General features: G+C 50.3%; 1 long non-coding RNA gene across 1 annotated transcript; it reads right to left on the bottom strand.

Moving 5' to 3' along the window:
* Positions 1-1,818: 1,818 nt before the first annotated feature.
* On the bottom strand, positions 1,819-7,595 carry LOC120849809. Its single transcript, XR_005718000.3, has 4 exons — positions 7,499-7,595; positions 7,187-7,333; positions 6,314-6,589; positions 1,819-1,890 (listed from the first exon to the last, which is right to left on the bottom strand). It is a non-coding gene; the product is annotated as an uncharacterized LOC120849809 (long non-coding RNA).
* Between the last annotated feature and the right edge of the window lie 7,261 nt (positions 7,596-14,856).

Raw genomic sequence — 14,856 nt, 5'->3', positions numbered from 1 at the left:
GTCGCTGAAGCCGTGTCACGCTCCAACCAGGGAATGGCCAAGACGAGCAAGGCTGTAGCAGCACAGCTTGGCTACAGCACAGGTAGCTGCCTGATTCGCAGGAGTCTTGAGAAGGACAGGCGGAGGCTTCGCAAGGCCAACAAGGCTCACTCTGAGAGTGAAAAGGTGAAGAAGAGGATGGCCAAGAGACACAAGCCTGCCAGGACCCAGGACTACAGCCCAGGACTGCTATGACCGTGTGCGCACATCGGATACTACTGAACTGATTTCGTGGTTTCATGTTTTTTTGTATGTTTTTTTGTCAGGTGCCATTTTTCTACGGAGGTTTTGATCATGTTTCCATAAGCCGATTGCAATAAATTTGGTGTTGTTGTTTTCAGCAACAACCGAACTGCACCCTAAAGCTTTTCTTTTTTCTCTAGACTTGATATATAAAAGTGCCAACATCAGAGAAACTTCCAAGTGCGATTTTCTCAGCTTTGTCTTTTTTTGTCTAGAGCTTACGGAAGTTTTCATAATGTTTGCATGGGCGGATTTCAGTAAGCTTGGTATCATTGTTTTCAGTAATAACTGAGGTGTATCCTAAAGCTTTTCTTTTTCGTCTCGAATCAATAGATCAAAAGTAATTAGCTGAAACGTGGATTATCTAGAGACAAGTTTTTGCTTTGAAATTCCATGATTTATTTTTGGTAGACAAAATGGCTTTATAAACATTCAATTAGCTTTAGGATATATGGTGAACCCTTGGAAATCACTGCATATTGTTAAAATATAAATTTTTTGATGTGAAATTACCATAACGACCCGTAAGAAATTACCTTATTGCAATTTTATATTTTGCATATCTTTTGCATATCTTGCTAACCTAAGCAGTTGCACTGCTTAGGTTAGCACCCAAAACGTGCTCTTCCCACCCCACTACTAGTTTTCATGACAGCCCTGAGATTGTGAAACAAACGAAAAATAGAGACTGCTCGTTTGCACCAACAGTGTCGCGCAGCGTATGTGGTGAAGGTCTCTAAACACAGTGGAAGCAGACTCCCTGAATGTTACTCACAAGAGCCCAGATTCAGAACGTTCAGGACTCTGCAGAAAGAAGTCACGCAACGCCATATCAGCACACTCGTGTGGGCCGTCATCCGACGGCGAGAGTAACAACGCAAAACGCAACACCTGAATGATCCCGCAACTCTTTTTAGCAACTTGCTGGAGTTTTGTTCAGAGAAACAAGCCAGACAGCAATCTCTACTTTGTCCGAACTTTCCCCTCATCAGCCGTCGTCTTACATTGCACCGTACGTACAAAGAAGTGCCCCACCCCTTTGTCATGACTATTCTCGTTTAAATTTGTGCAGTCACTTTCTCGATAATCCAGGTACCTTAACCTTGAAGAACCCTCGTCTGCCTCCAAGTCCGACGAAGAACCTGTCTCGCCACTAGTGCAACAAAGCGGCTCAAAAGTCTAGAGACTTTGTGAACAACAATGCGTGCTTGGTTCATAGATGTGCATCATTGGTTGGCTTAGATCTGCTGAAGTAGAACTTAAACCAGAAAAAAAACACTTTACTGGAGGTGGGGACAGTCGAGGAAAGTTGGAACCTCGAGGAACGCACGAGGGAGGAGCTATGGGGAACTTCTGGGTTCCTAGGAACCTGGTTTAGGAATCCACGCGCCGCTGTGAATGAGTCGACGAGGCAAAATAGAAGAAAGCCACAGGCAGCAACTTACATTGATAAGAAGACTAAATAAAACTGCACCCTTAAAAAATACCACTGCCACACTTTTCGGAAGTCAGGTCACAAAACAAACGAGCATCTAACCTAGATTCGGACGCAGCCAAAAGCTCGTGGCCGCTGGTAACTGGCAACTGGGTGGCATCCAGGCAAATCCCCTGCACGACACAGAACGACGAGCAGGGTTCAGTTAACGACCCCACGTGACATTCGCCCTCAATCGGGGCTACGCGTGAGCTCTTAGTCACAATCACTTGTGGCGCATTGCAGCGTCGAGTCGAAGGAAAGTATTCAAATCTATAGACCAGAAATGTCCAGGTTGACCCAGCCTAAGAGCCGCAAACAAAAACCACGAAACTTCCAAGAGCCGCGGGGAGGGGAGGGGGGGGGGGGGGGTCAAAAAGCAGTCCAACTGTATGCAAGGTAGCAGTAGCACAGGACTACCAAACTGCAACCTGCCTTTCGACCTAAAAAGCGTTCCATTTCTCTTTTTGGGGAAGTGCTCGTGTGACCGGGGCAGGGAATGGAAGTGGCATGCGGCTCTCAAGCCACAGCTTGGCCACCCCTGCTATAGACCTTTCCAGCGTCAGCCTCAAAAGAAGCGATTTACAGCACACGTCCCTCCTTATGAGAATGTACATCAGTGTTGGCCAACTGCGCTGTTCTGTGGGTTTTCTCGCCAGTGAGCTGTAGCAGCCTGCACAGGTGCAATTCCGGACATTGGGGGCATCTAAATTGCCACGTTTTATTTTTTATTTTGTGATCTATGGTGAATAAACTTTTTCGAGGCGTTTAAGAAAGCATTGTACTACTTTTGGGGACGAAAACAAACAAATGTAAAGCTATTTATGGCGAGTCTGTGCACGACAAAACAAATCTAATTGGAATGTTTGTTTCATTTTATGTTGATTTCACAACACCATACATTCGACAATGTCGTTCTCCAGAGGTATTAACTGTCGAAAGTATTTCACCGCGGGAAAGCCACAATGCATCTGTATTCCCCGCTGACAACATGAAATTCAATAAGTCTTATCAATCGGAAAACGCGCTGCACGTTCCCCACGGTGCCGCGTTATCCAAAGAGGTTTTATTTGAGAAAGGTCTCAAAGAACACGGGATATCCAATACAAAGTGTCAACGAAAGTCATCTCACGTTGATCAAATGGAATCCGGCTTTTTGTGGGGCACATTTTGAAGAGAGCTGCCTTTAGTACCAAAGTAAATGAATGAAAACGTTTAATTCCGTCCCCACACCCCGGACCCAATCCTATCAGCTATTTTTTGCGAAGACCGGGAACATAGCTGGGAAGCTTTTTGGAGATTATGACGACGGAAATAATCCCCGAAGATTGTCGAACGGCCCGCGTGGCGTGCTGCTTAACGTTCACTGTCTTCGTTTGTTTCCTGCAAAGGCCGAGCAGGCTATGAGTTTCGGTACTGGTATTCCCTTGTTCTCACAGTGGAAGATAACACAAAGGGTAAGCATCCTAACCTATACAGGCAAATAAAGTAAAAACTTAAACGAAAAGCCGGCAAACTCCAATGCACAATGCAGGTGGGCAGCCCCGCTGACCGGGTTTTCACAGCTCAGGCGGGTGGCAGCAAGTTCTGGCCGATGAGGGTCGCTCAAGTTGCAAAATGGCAGCGGCCAGAGAGATCTTTTTGCAAAGGTTAGGATGCCATTTCTTCAAGGGCACCGCCATCTTGAATTGTCGTCACCTCCAGTATGGGCAAAACATTGTTTTGCTGTCGCCACGCCAATAGAATGCATTTAGGAGAAAAGCGTAACCGTCACCTATTCTCGTTTTCTCTTCCCTCTATTTTTTTACTACTTGCAGCTTGAAATGTTTTAATATTTTTTCGTCGCCCATACCGGATATGCCTACTTGGCGGTCGGGGGCGAGAGTAAGCGGAAAAGGTCTATACAGTTATCGAGAACACGAGAACGTCGTCTCCATGGCCGTGTTTCAAAAGTTGCTCTATGTTACTCCGAGGTAAGGGTTTTGAACCTTGGCATTCTAAAACCTACCCGCACCCAGCGCCGTTTAATCCGAGTTGTCACGTGACACGACCTGCCGGAGTAACTCAGACATTTGGGTAAGATTTGGAACAGAGCCCGTCAGACACCCAACGTCCGGGACGCGCTCGCTGCCTTTCGTCATGCTTCGGCTGTGCATGCACGCTCGTAGCTCGAGAGATGCCGGAGCACTGTCGAAGGCGGGAAACTCACACCGGCCTCCCTGCGTTCTGATCCTGTCAGCGATGAAGCCCGGTGTTCTCAAACGCTTCTATCTTGAGGAGTGCCCAGGTGATGCCACCGACTGGCGACAGAACAGATCAAATACGATTGGCGGCGACCCCTAAACAGCCGAGGAACCCCTCCTCGCCTCAGCATGAATGCAATGAAGCGGCAAATGAGCCTTCGGATCTTGTAGACGACTGAAGTACTTGTCTATGAGACAAGCACTTGGAAGTGTTGGGCTCATAGATATGATTCAGCTAATGCCTACATCTGAAATAGCGCTTACACTGGAGGAACACTTCACTTTGGGGCGGGGACAGTCAAGGAAACATTTACGAAATCGGGGGACCCTTGACAGTACTCTGGTGTACGCCGGGGTTCCTTGGAACCCAATGTGGGCATTATTTATTTATTTTGATCCAGTTTGGGAGGTCTTGGCCAAGAATGGTCAAACTGCCATGCCTGGCCATACGTTAAGCAAGGCGCTCGTTTCACGAATGGGGATGTGCAATAAGACATAACGAGGAATTGCTTTATGAATGAAATACGCTGTGGCCACTAACGACAATGAAAGAAATATCAGTGATGTGATTGGCCTAAGCCATTTCGGAGCACCTTTTGGAGCAGCCAAAACAATGTTTTGGAGCAGCAAATGTGGCATTTGGAGCAACCAAAACAGTGTTTTGGAGCAGCAAAAGTGGCTTTTGGAGCAGCCAAGACAGTGTTTTCGAGCACCAAAAGTGGCTTTTGGAGCTGATATTCTTAGAAAAATAAAAATATTTGTTTTAAGTGCTGTACAAACAAAGGGCACTTTGTGGTGTGTTGTGTTCTGATGCGACGTGTTGTGACGGAAGTCGCGGCTTGTTTTTTTTTTACTGCTGAGACATCCCACAAGTGTACAGTGCTGTAGGCGTTGCCGAGCAATTCCGAAAAGAACGCTTGCCACCGTTTTACTGGTTCCCAACGTGCCAGATTTTCGTCAAAAGTAAGCAAACATAATACAATGAATTGCAAGCGTCTCGGCTGGTGCCTCTGTCGAGCAATCATGTTCACGTGAACGTGAGGGCAACTTCGGTAGGCTTGCAGTTGAGCGCTTCATCGAGCAAGCGGCCGGACAACTGCTGTTCGATCAAAACAGAAACCATGCCACTCCGCTCTGTCGCGAACTGATTCCCAAAATTGTATGCAAAATGTGACTGTCGAGCATGTGACAAAAAAAAGTCCAGCGACACGTGCTTGCCAGGCAGGCAAACAAAGTTGTAAAAGCTTAACACAAAAAAAAAAAAAAATTTGAGCGCATCGATTGATGCCTGACATCGCGAGCCACGTCCAAGATGCTCTTGGAGCGCTTTATACAACGAATGAACTTGAGACAAACAAGCGCGCTGTGCGGGTTCAGCATGCGGACATTGCCTTCTTTGCTTTAGCTCACTTCCCTTCACAAACTTTCTTTCGCGAAGGATTTTTCACATACCGGGGTACATCTCGAAAAAAAGCCCATCGAGAGAAACCTAGGTAATCAATACTTTGACACAACAGTCTTTGACTTAAAGAAGGGTTTTTTTAGTACCGTATAATTAGAACAAGAACAGAAATGTCGATGAACTCAATTGCAGCGGTAATTAGTTTCATTCTAGAAAGCGCCATACCTGCAGCGATGTGGGGACGGCAAGACCCGACGTCGCGCGACCACAGTGACTGGAAGGCAGGGACCAAATATAGTTTTCCCACGGCCGTTGCCTCCAGGAGCGAGTGCTTCAGCTCTCAAAGTAACTCCTGCTGCGCAAAAACGTGGTTTCATTTCGCAGCATGACGCCATGGCCGATACCCGGCATGCTAGCGTCGGAGCGTCCGCACACACCCGCGTCTATCGTTGAAATTATTTTTAAAAAGGCGGGAGACCACACCCACGACACGACGAGAACGCGAGACGGCGGGAAAACCATGCAATACCGTATGGACAATTCATGCAGGGTACTTTGTGTCGGGCCCAGGCATGCTCAATTACGGTACTCAGTTTACTTTCGATTTTGAAAGGTGACCGAAATTGGTTTTTGGCACAGATTACCCATATTTTGGCAAAATGTAGCAGGATGTAGCAGGGTTAGCTCTTTGGCGCAGTTTGGCGCAATTGGCGCAGCAATCACATCACTAAAATAAATTTAAAAAAAACAGCCATGTTTTCTTTTTATTGCGACTCTTCACTTCAAATAGACCTTTCTCTGTGGCCCGGCGCATACGTCCATTCGGCCACCCCTGCCGCAAGCGTAGCTCAATCGACGGCTCCACTCGAGACGAACCCGAAAAAACCCGACGCAGCGAGTCCTCCAACCCACCTGATGGGTTCCTTTCTCGGTGAGGTGGTCTAGGTTGGTGAGGGAAGACCACTTGGACGCCAGTTCCCGCTGCTCGGCGAAACCCAGTATCTCTGTCCAGAGCAACGACACTCCGGAAATTCAGCTTGCCGCCACGGACGTGCAGAAAGAACTGCTCCCACCCGCCAGTCTTCAGCACCAGCAGCACTGGGTGCAGACCAAACACCCCTTCTCCGGTCACCTTGTTGGACCTCGCAGACTTTTTGTAGACAGCCTGGTGTACAAACCTGCACGGTTCTGGCACAAACAATCACAATGATTACCTCAAGCAACAAAGCAAATCCCGTCAGCTCCATTCGGCCACGGCAACCTAGTTTCAGCTCCCAAAAGTTCACTTTTGTGCCCAATTATGGCTTACCTTTTGCCCCCCTTTTCATACAAAAAAAACACTTATCCCTCTGTAATTGTAATTCTCTGTAACAATGATGAACTTCTTAAGCCTTTCCTATCTCACCGTTCACCAAAAGCTCTTCAAAATTAACAAAGGATAGCACATGATTTAAACGCCTTGGCAAAGTGACCCATTTCAAAAGTCGGTGTGCCCGCTCTATTCTGTGCCAAAGCGGTAAGGGCGACATTATGAAGCTCCTCCACAGCGGTAGAAGCGGACGTCCCTGAAAGCATAAAGCAGGGAACTGGATATTTTCTCTACCAAGTCGGTCTTTGTTACATCGCCCTCGATTCACAAAAGTCGAGGATGCTTGAAGTTGGGCGATCTTGTTCTTCAATCGCCGAAATATTGGAGCTCTTGAGACTGGCACAAGACGGCTCCGAGTTTTGAAAAAAGTCTATTAGCCCTTTGGAGAAGTGCCAAAAGGTCTCGAAAGTGTGCACCTCAGCAACTGGGAGGCATGATTTCGGTCCCGCCGGATTCGAGGGCCATCAAGTCCACACCGGCGACGCTCTCGTGGTGCCGGCCTTTGTTCTGGAAACGCCGTACACACGGTGCCGCCCGTCTGGCTCGGCACATTGGGGCCTCTCCTGAAAAGTCGACAACATAGATGTGAAAGAGGACTAAAGCGCAGCAGCAGTAAACGAAACAAGTATGATGGGGGAAAAAAGGAGCCCGCGTAGCGAAGGGTGCGGCGGTTTTAAAACGTGATAGGCGTCTCTGCATGGCGAATGTGAACAGAACAGGCAGATTACCTCGACCGGATGCAAGACAGCGAATGTCATGTCGCGAGAGAAGAACAAAATGCGTGAAACCCCAGTGAGCTGCAAAAGCACGTCAAAACAACGCGGCGACGCGGCCATCACCAACACACAGTGTTGCCAGATGGAGAAAAAAAAAGGCAGATTGATCCCCAAAAAGTCAGTAGATTTGCACAAAAATCAGTAGATTCTACGAAATATGTGTTTTGCCATGTTTTGCTATTTCCATTAATACACACTTCGAAGAAATAGTATAGAGTAACATAGAACATAGTAATAAACACAAATAAAAAGGAAAACAAAAACAAAAAACAAGACCAGTTCTGGAGTAATTGTTTGTGAAGGACAAATTAAAATGGCGCCATAAATGTTTCTTTTGTTATTATTCATTATTGACTATTTCGAGGATTATTCTTTGAAATTGAGACTGAGCCACTTTTGGCATCAACAGATGAGGGCGACAGTGCGACATCCACCTGTCGCTATTATTGAAACGAAACCAAAACAAGACGTTCCGTCAAGTGCGCGCGTACATGTCCAATGGAAGTCCTCTGCAAGCTGCCATCTTACCTTACTGGGCTGTGGAAGGTTTTTGAAGCAACGCTGTCGGCGCGGAGCACTGTTGAGGCTACGCGTCGTCTGCTGCGGGCTTATTTCTTTTTCGCCTGACCCAAAGTTTGCGTTCAAACGTGGAGAACGCTTTTTAAATATTGGGTCAAAATAATTTTTTTTCACGAAGTTATTGAATTTACAATTTTGGTCCTCACCGTGTTTTTCAAACTGAAAGTCTCTACTGGCAACAATGAAAAAGTGACGTCATTGGAAGTGCAGGGGTTCACTCTTTGGACTGTAGAATTTGTTCCCAACTGATTTGAAGCAGCTTCATGGTGTCAAATGAATGCCTTGGAAGCTCGCTCCAGTCCCCGCGCTCCAGCACGGAACAAATAATTGGCATATTCTATTTTTTAGACTGCTCGCCCGACTGGCAAGCTGAACTTCCACTGACGTCACGGCCCTGAAAAGGGCGGGTATATTTGAATGTCTGTTTTTGCATCATTTTCATTTGCCGATTTCGCAATAACTATTATGAATTTTACGATATTAAATAGCATTCCAGAAAGGGTAAAGGCCTGGGAGTCAGAAAATATAGTTAGTTGAGGTAGCTCAAAAATCGGCGGAGTACCCCTTTAAAGGGACACTGACACCCCCCAAAATTTTTTTTTTAATTTTCTGCCAGGCGCTTCATTATGGTGTCGGAGGACTACCCAACTAATATTTTGCAACAGAGTAGCGTATTTTTTTAATAAAGCCAAAAGACGCAACTGCTCGAAACCGAAACCGAAGCCCGACGGAGGTCGGAGAAGTGGAGAGAAGGGAGTGGAGTGGCGGAAGTCACGTGGCTGCACCCGACCGTGTGTGTGTTTTTTTTTTTTTTTTTTGTTTTTTCTTCTTCCCGGTAGCAGACGACATGCGGCGTATGGGAACTGCTCGCCGTGGGATTCTTTTGCAGTTATGTATGTTCCGCTCGTTGTTCTGTACTCCAAGATGAGTTGTTTTGTACATTGAGGAGTTGGAGATGAGTAGTGAGTGCCCGTGGTGAATTCTGATCGGCTCCGAAAACAATACACCCAAGATGTTGCGTGAAGAGCTGGCTCACATGTCCCGCGTCCGAAACAGAAGTGGCATTGTGCGACAGAGTTTCCGAAAGATCAACGGGACCGGGACCAACGGCTGGCTGCAATTCCTGTAGACCATTTACGGGCACCTCGGAAAGCGGACGCTGATTCATATGCTCCTTGCATTTTGTGGAAAGTGATTACATTGAGTTCGCAGGTGTCAAAAAGAAAATCCCATACCATTTAATTCAGCGACGTGTCGTCCACAACATTTGTTTCTTATTTTTTTTTTTTGTTTCTTCAGTAAGAATTGTAAAAAAAAGAAATGTAGACATCAGAAAATATTTAGAAAAAAAAAAAAAGGTTTTACGGGGGATCGAACCAGGTCCTACCGCGTGTGAAGGGGACGTCTTTCCCACTGAGCTACTGGTGCTTTTTTTTTTTTTTTTTTCCAACAAAAACAAGTTTATTTACATATTGCAGTTACACGTAACATGAGTGGACACTTTCATATGTTTAGTCATTCTATTATCAAGATAAAGAGGCAGAAAAAGAGGAGGAAAAAGTCAGTCCTGGTCTACAGACCACAAGATAACACAAAACAGTCAGTCAAACAGTCAGTCCCGGTTAACAGACTAATAATAAAATAAAAGTTGTTTTTTCCCTTCCCTTCCCCTTCCCCTTTTTTTCCGCTTTTAAGAATCTCGTTGCCTGGCCGCAGCCAGCCCCCGAACGGGCCACGAAGTGTGGGCACCCTAGTTAGCCCCGCTCCTGTCCCTCCGTTGCCAGGCGCGCTGGTCCTTCAGTCGTTTTGCCTCCAGTCTATTTTTTATGTGCTGCCATTCCTTTCCTTCGTGATATTCCTCCCCCGCGGCAATGGAGAGGAGCCACCTCAGCCTTGACGTGAAGTAGTCCCACGTCGGCCTGGCGTCGGTGTGACATTCCACCATGGCAGTACGCGCCAACCAAATGGACTGCAGACCCAGCAGGACAATTGCCGGGGCTACGTCCGAATTGTCGGTACCTCCGAGGTTCAAATACTTAAAGACTGGCCACTCAATTTCAAAATGCTGCCCAAATGCCACCCTGAGTTCGTCCCAGAAGAGATACGCATTTGAGCACTCGACGAAGACGTGCTGTATCGTCTCACTCGCGCCACACAGGTCGCAGTTTGTAGACCAGGGGACGAAAACACCCCTCGCGGCCAACCACACCTTCACAGGCAGCACCTCGAGGTGGAGTCGGACGAAGAAGTCCTTAGTGGATGCCGGGACAGGGAATCTCCGCACCCGCTTGAACAGCCCGGCTGCGCAAAGGGGAACCGTCTCCATTCTGTAGAGGGGAACTGGGAGCACGATGGCGAGTGTGTCCCAGTACAGCGTCTTGCGGCTGGCAGCAAGTAGGTATTCCCAAGAGAAGTGGACCAGGAAGAACTCCACTGAGGCGGCGATTTCTGCGTAGAACCGCAGACCCGCTCCCCTGGTGGTGCGACCTGTGGTACTGACCATCCATCTGCCGAGGTATGGGTAGCCGAGGTAATGTAGGGCACTTAAAAAGAGGGGGTCCCGCCTGTCTCTGAAGAGAAGGAAGCGCTGCACGTGGAGCTTCAGCACCACGTTCACGAGGCCCAGACCTCCGGCCGCTAAACTGAGGAAGAGGTTGCTGCGCCGCGTCCTCTCCATCGTCGACCTCCAGATAAAGCTCGCCCAGCTTCGGTGAATACGATTGGCAGTTGACTCGGGACACACGGCAGCTTGTGCCCAGTAGAGTACCGCTGGATATGAAGTAGAGTTGCAGACGTACGCTCTATTAAAGAGCGATAACCGCCTGCCGAGCCACGGGGACAGCTTCGCCTGAATGGCGTTGGTCTTCTGACGCCACTTTTCCACCGTGGGCCCACGTTCTCCAATCGGCGCTCCCAGGTAGCTATCAACCGTTGTTCTCCATTCGATGTCTGCGAAGATTGTGGGCGTTGTGGCCCAATCCCCCAGCCAAGCACCGATGGACTTCCGCCGGTTGACCTCTGCTCCAGACGCTTGGGAGAACACCGCGACGTGCTGCAGAGCAGCCTCGACCTGAGCCTTGGAGGTGCAAATCAAAGCCACATCATCGGCGTAAGCCAGGAGCTTCACGTGTTGATCGCCCATCTGCAGTCCTTGTATGGTTGTGTCTCGGATGATGGCCCGGCAGAGGGGCTCCAGTTGTAGGGCGAAGAGTATGGGAGAGAGCGGGCAGCCCTGTCGCACCGAGCGGCCTATCGGTATTGAGCGCCCTTTATCGCCATTGACGAGAAGTCTCGTCGATATGTCTCGGTAGCAGAGGCCCACCCAGTCCAACATTCCGTCCCCGACCTCACATTTCTTCAGCACAGCCCTTAGGAACTCGTGGGACACCCGGTCAAAGGCTTGGCTCATGTCGAGTTGAAGGACCGCCAAAGGCTGGTGTCCCTCATTACTTGCCTCCCTGACGATACGCATGGCGTGGAGGTTTCGCGCTATGGAACGCCCCCGTAGACCGTAAGCTTGATGGTCGCCCACCACGCACCGAAGTCCAAGATCCAACCTTCTTGCCAAAATTTTGGCAAGAATTTTGTAGTCCCCACAGAGAAGACTGATGGGCCTGTAGTCCGTCACTGCTGGGTCGGAGCTGTTGCCTGCCTTTTTCGGGATGAGCACCGTAAGACTTTCCCTCATGGACGGAGGGAGAAGCTTTCGCTGAAAGATATCTTGGTATACCTCTACCAGAATGGGGCAGAGGAGGTCCGCATACCTTTTGTAGAACTCTGCGCCGATTCCATCCGGTCCGGGCGCTTTGTTGCCGGACAGCTTCTTGATGGCTCGCCGTACCTCAGCCTCCCTGATTGGGGCGTTTATTAAGTCTTTTATATCGTCCGGGACGGCGGCAAGCTCTTGGAGGTACTTGTGGTGGGTACTGGCATCGCATTCCTGTTTACTAAAAAGTCTTTTGTAGTGCGATTCAAACGCTGCCGCCACCTCTTCCTGCCCGCTCACCAGGTGGCCTTCGTACCGCACATTGGAGATGTGGTTTGCCTGCGCGCGCTTCCTTTCGAAGGTCCGGAAAATCTTAGTGGGCTGGGTCTCGCCCTCCAGGTTTAGCTCTCGGCTCCTCACCTGGGCGCCCCGCAACCTTTCCTCCATCATCTCCTGCAGGCGTGTCTTGCAGTATCGAATGTCCTCAGCGAAGGTGCCAGGCCTCTTCTCCTCTTCCTCGAGTATGATGCGGAGTGTGCCCGTCAGAGCCTGCTCTTCCTGCCTGGCCTCGGTTGCCCTGGTGTGTGAGAAGGCCTCGGCAAGCTCTCGCAGCTCTTCTTTGAAGGCCTCCCACGTGCAGGCGTCCACCACCCTCCCGAAGTTCTCCAGGCGTTGCTGCACCCTCGCTGAGAACTCCTGGCTGTCTAGGATGGCCATGTTCATTTTCCAGGACCCTCTCCCACGACGCTTGGTCGCCACGTCGCTTTTCAGCTCGGTGGTGACGAGGCCGTGATCCGAGAAGGGCACCATCTTAACGCTGTAAGAGGAAGCCCCTGCAAGAAGTCCGCCGGAAACGTAAAGGCGATCTAGCCTTGCGTGGGACCCTCCCTGCCATCTCGTGTAACGCGGCATGAATCCCGGGAACCCAGAAGTGACGTCCACCAGGTCGTTGTCTCGTAGTACGTCGCGAAGCGTAGTGGCACTGCTGTCTTTCCCGGTAACACCACCGGCCCTGTCTGTAGAGCTGAGAACGCAGTTGAAATCTCCCCCGAGCACGATGTCCCCAGGGGTGTCCAACATGTGCCTCATCGTCTCGAAGAAAACCCGTCGCTCGCTTAGGCTGTTCGGAGCATACACCGAGATAAACCGTATTAGTTGGTCACCGATGAGGCAGTCCGCCGTCGCGCAGCGTCCATCGTCGCCCAGGTCCCGGTCCACAACGGCGATGTCCCCCCGCTTCCGCACGAGCACCGCCGTTCCCCCAGAAAACCTCGTTGTGAGCGTGTGGATACAGTAAAAATCGTGCCCGAAGGCACGCACGAACGACTTGGCCATCTCTGGCGTCGATAACTTTGTCTCTTGAATGAAAGCGATATCTACCATTTCCCTATTTAGTAGATCGAGGAGCCACTGTTTCCGCTTCCAGGCGATCAAGCTGACCATATTTAGAGTTCCAATTTTTAAAATACTTTTCCGCGGGCCTTGACTCATGTTCGGTTCGTGGGAGGGGGGTGGATGAAAGCTCAAGGAGAAATAGGGAGAGGGTCTTCTGTGGGAGAGGGGGCTCCGTCCGGTGGAGAGGGGTCTTCGTTTTTCTTCCCCCTCAACTTCATTTTGATCGCCCGCTCTTCCTCCGATGCCTGGGTTGCTTTTTTCTTGTTGTTTTTCCTTTTCGTTGGGGCCGGCTGCCACCCTTCGCTGTCATTGGCTGACGTGTGCTCGGCGACGCATTCCGGCTCTCCGTCAACAAAGGCCGGGGCAACAGACGGGTTTGTCGCTTCCCCTGTTTCCTCCGGCTCAATGGCGACGGGAGCCGGGGAGGCCGTAGCCTCTCCGGCCGCTGCTGCCGCCGCTTCAACGTTGGTCACCTTGTCTCCCTCGCTGGCTCCGCAGGGCTGGTCGTCGACGTTTTCCACGACATTTGGGAGGCTCACGGCGTGTGTCTCCAACTCTTCCATGTCGGCAGTCAAGCTGCTCTCCGAAGTGCTCGGGCCTCCTGACGCCGCGGGTCATGTCCGCGTATGATCGCGTGCACTGTTCCGGCTCGTGACCGAACCCACGACACACTCTGCACCATGGAGCCACACACTGTCGCCGCATGTGGCCGACCCTCTCGCAGCGCAGGCAGAGGGGCGGCCGCCCCGGCACCGAGAACAGCACCTTCGTACCGTCGATGTTTCCCTGGTGCGGCAGCTTGTCCGGGCCGACGCCGTCTCCCAGGATCATGGTGACGTTCCTGGTGGTAGTTTCCAGGTTCCCGAAGCCCTCTCGTCTCCACATTTCACGCTCGACGTGCTTGACTCGGCCGAATGGCGTAAGCAGTTCTTTGACAACTTCGTCCGGTGTCGGGATGGGCACCCAGTGCACCTTCACGGTGAGTTCCCTCACGCTAGGGTCTATGACAAGGCATCTTTTCCCTTTGACGACCAGTTCCGACCTGGCGGCCAGAACGTCTCTTGATTCAGCGCTGTGGAGGGTCACCATCCAAACGTGATTGAACTGGAGAGGGCCCAGGCCGGCGATCTCCTCCATGTTCAGCACGCCTTTGAGTGCGTCCCCGAAGTCCTCGATTCGGTACGGTCTCGCCGAAGGGTCCCCGTGCAGAATAACAGTGTTGAGAGCGTTCTGACCTTTTGGCAGTTGCGGCAGGATGACCTTGTACTCAGTCGACGTGGTAGCCATGACGGAAGAAACCCGGCCGGGGGCGGCCGTACTCGCTGCTCCGCGGGAGCTCATTTCCGTGCGACCTCCTTCGACGGGAGCGCGCGGGAAACTGGTGCATATCGAAAAAGGGGTATCTCTTTCCTTAGTAATAATTCAGCCGATAAACTAAGTTGGAAAGTTTGCTGCCGATTTTCCTCTAGCAAAAGCACTCCCGGGTCGAAGTCGGGATGCACCACGCATTCGCGACATTCTCACCTAGTAAGGAAATCGTACGCGTGCATATTCCACTCGAAGTAGACACGTCGCGCTTGACGTTTGCGCGAGCGATGTCTTCAGCCACGAGAAGGGAGCGACGGCTCGG

The sequence above is a fragment of the Ixodes scapularis genome, unplaced genomic scaffold, assembly GCF_016920785.2.
Source record: "Ixodes scapularis isolate PalLabHiFi unplaced genomic scaffold, ASM1692078v2 PGA_scaffold3__209_contigs__length_174095766, whole genome shotgun sequence".
Lineage (NCBI taxonomy): Eukaryota > Metazoa > Arthropoda > Arachnida > Ixodida > Ixodidae > Ixodes > Ixodes scapularis.
The sequence above is the reverse complement of the archived record's forward strand: the minus strand, read 5'-3'. Positions and strand labels throughout refer to the sequence as shown.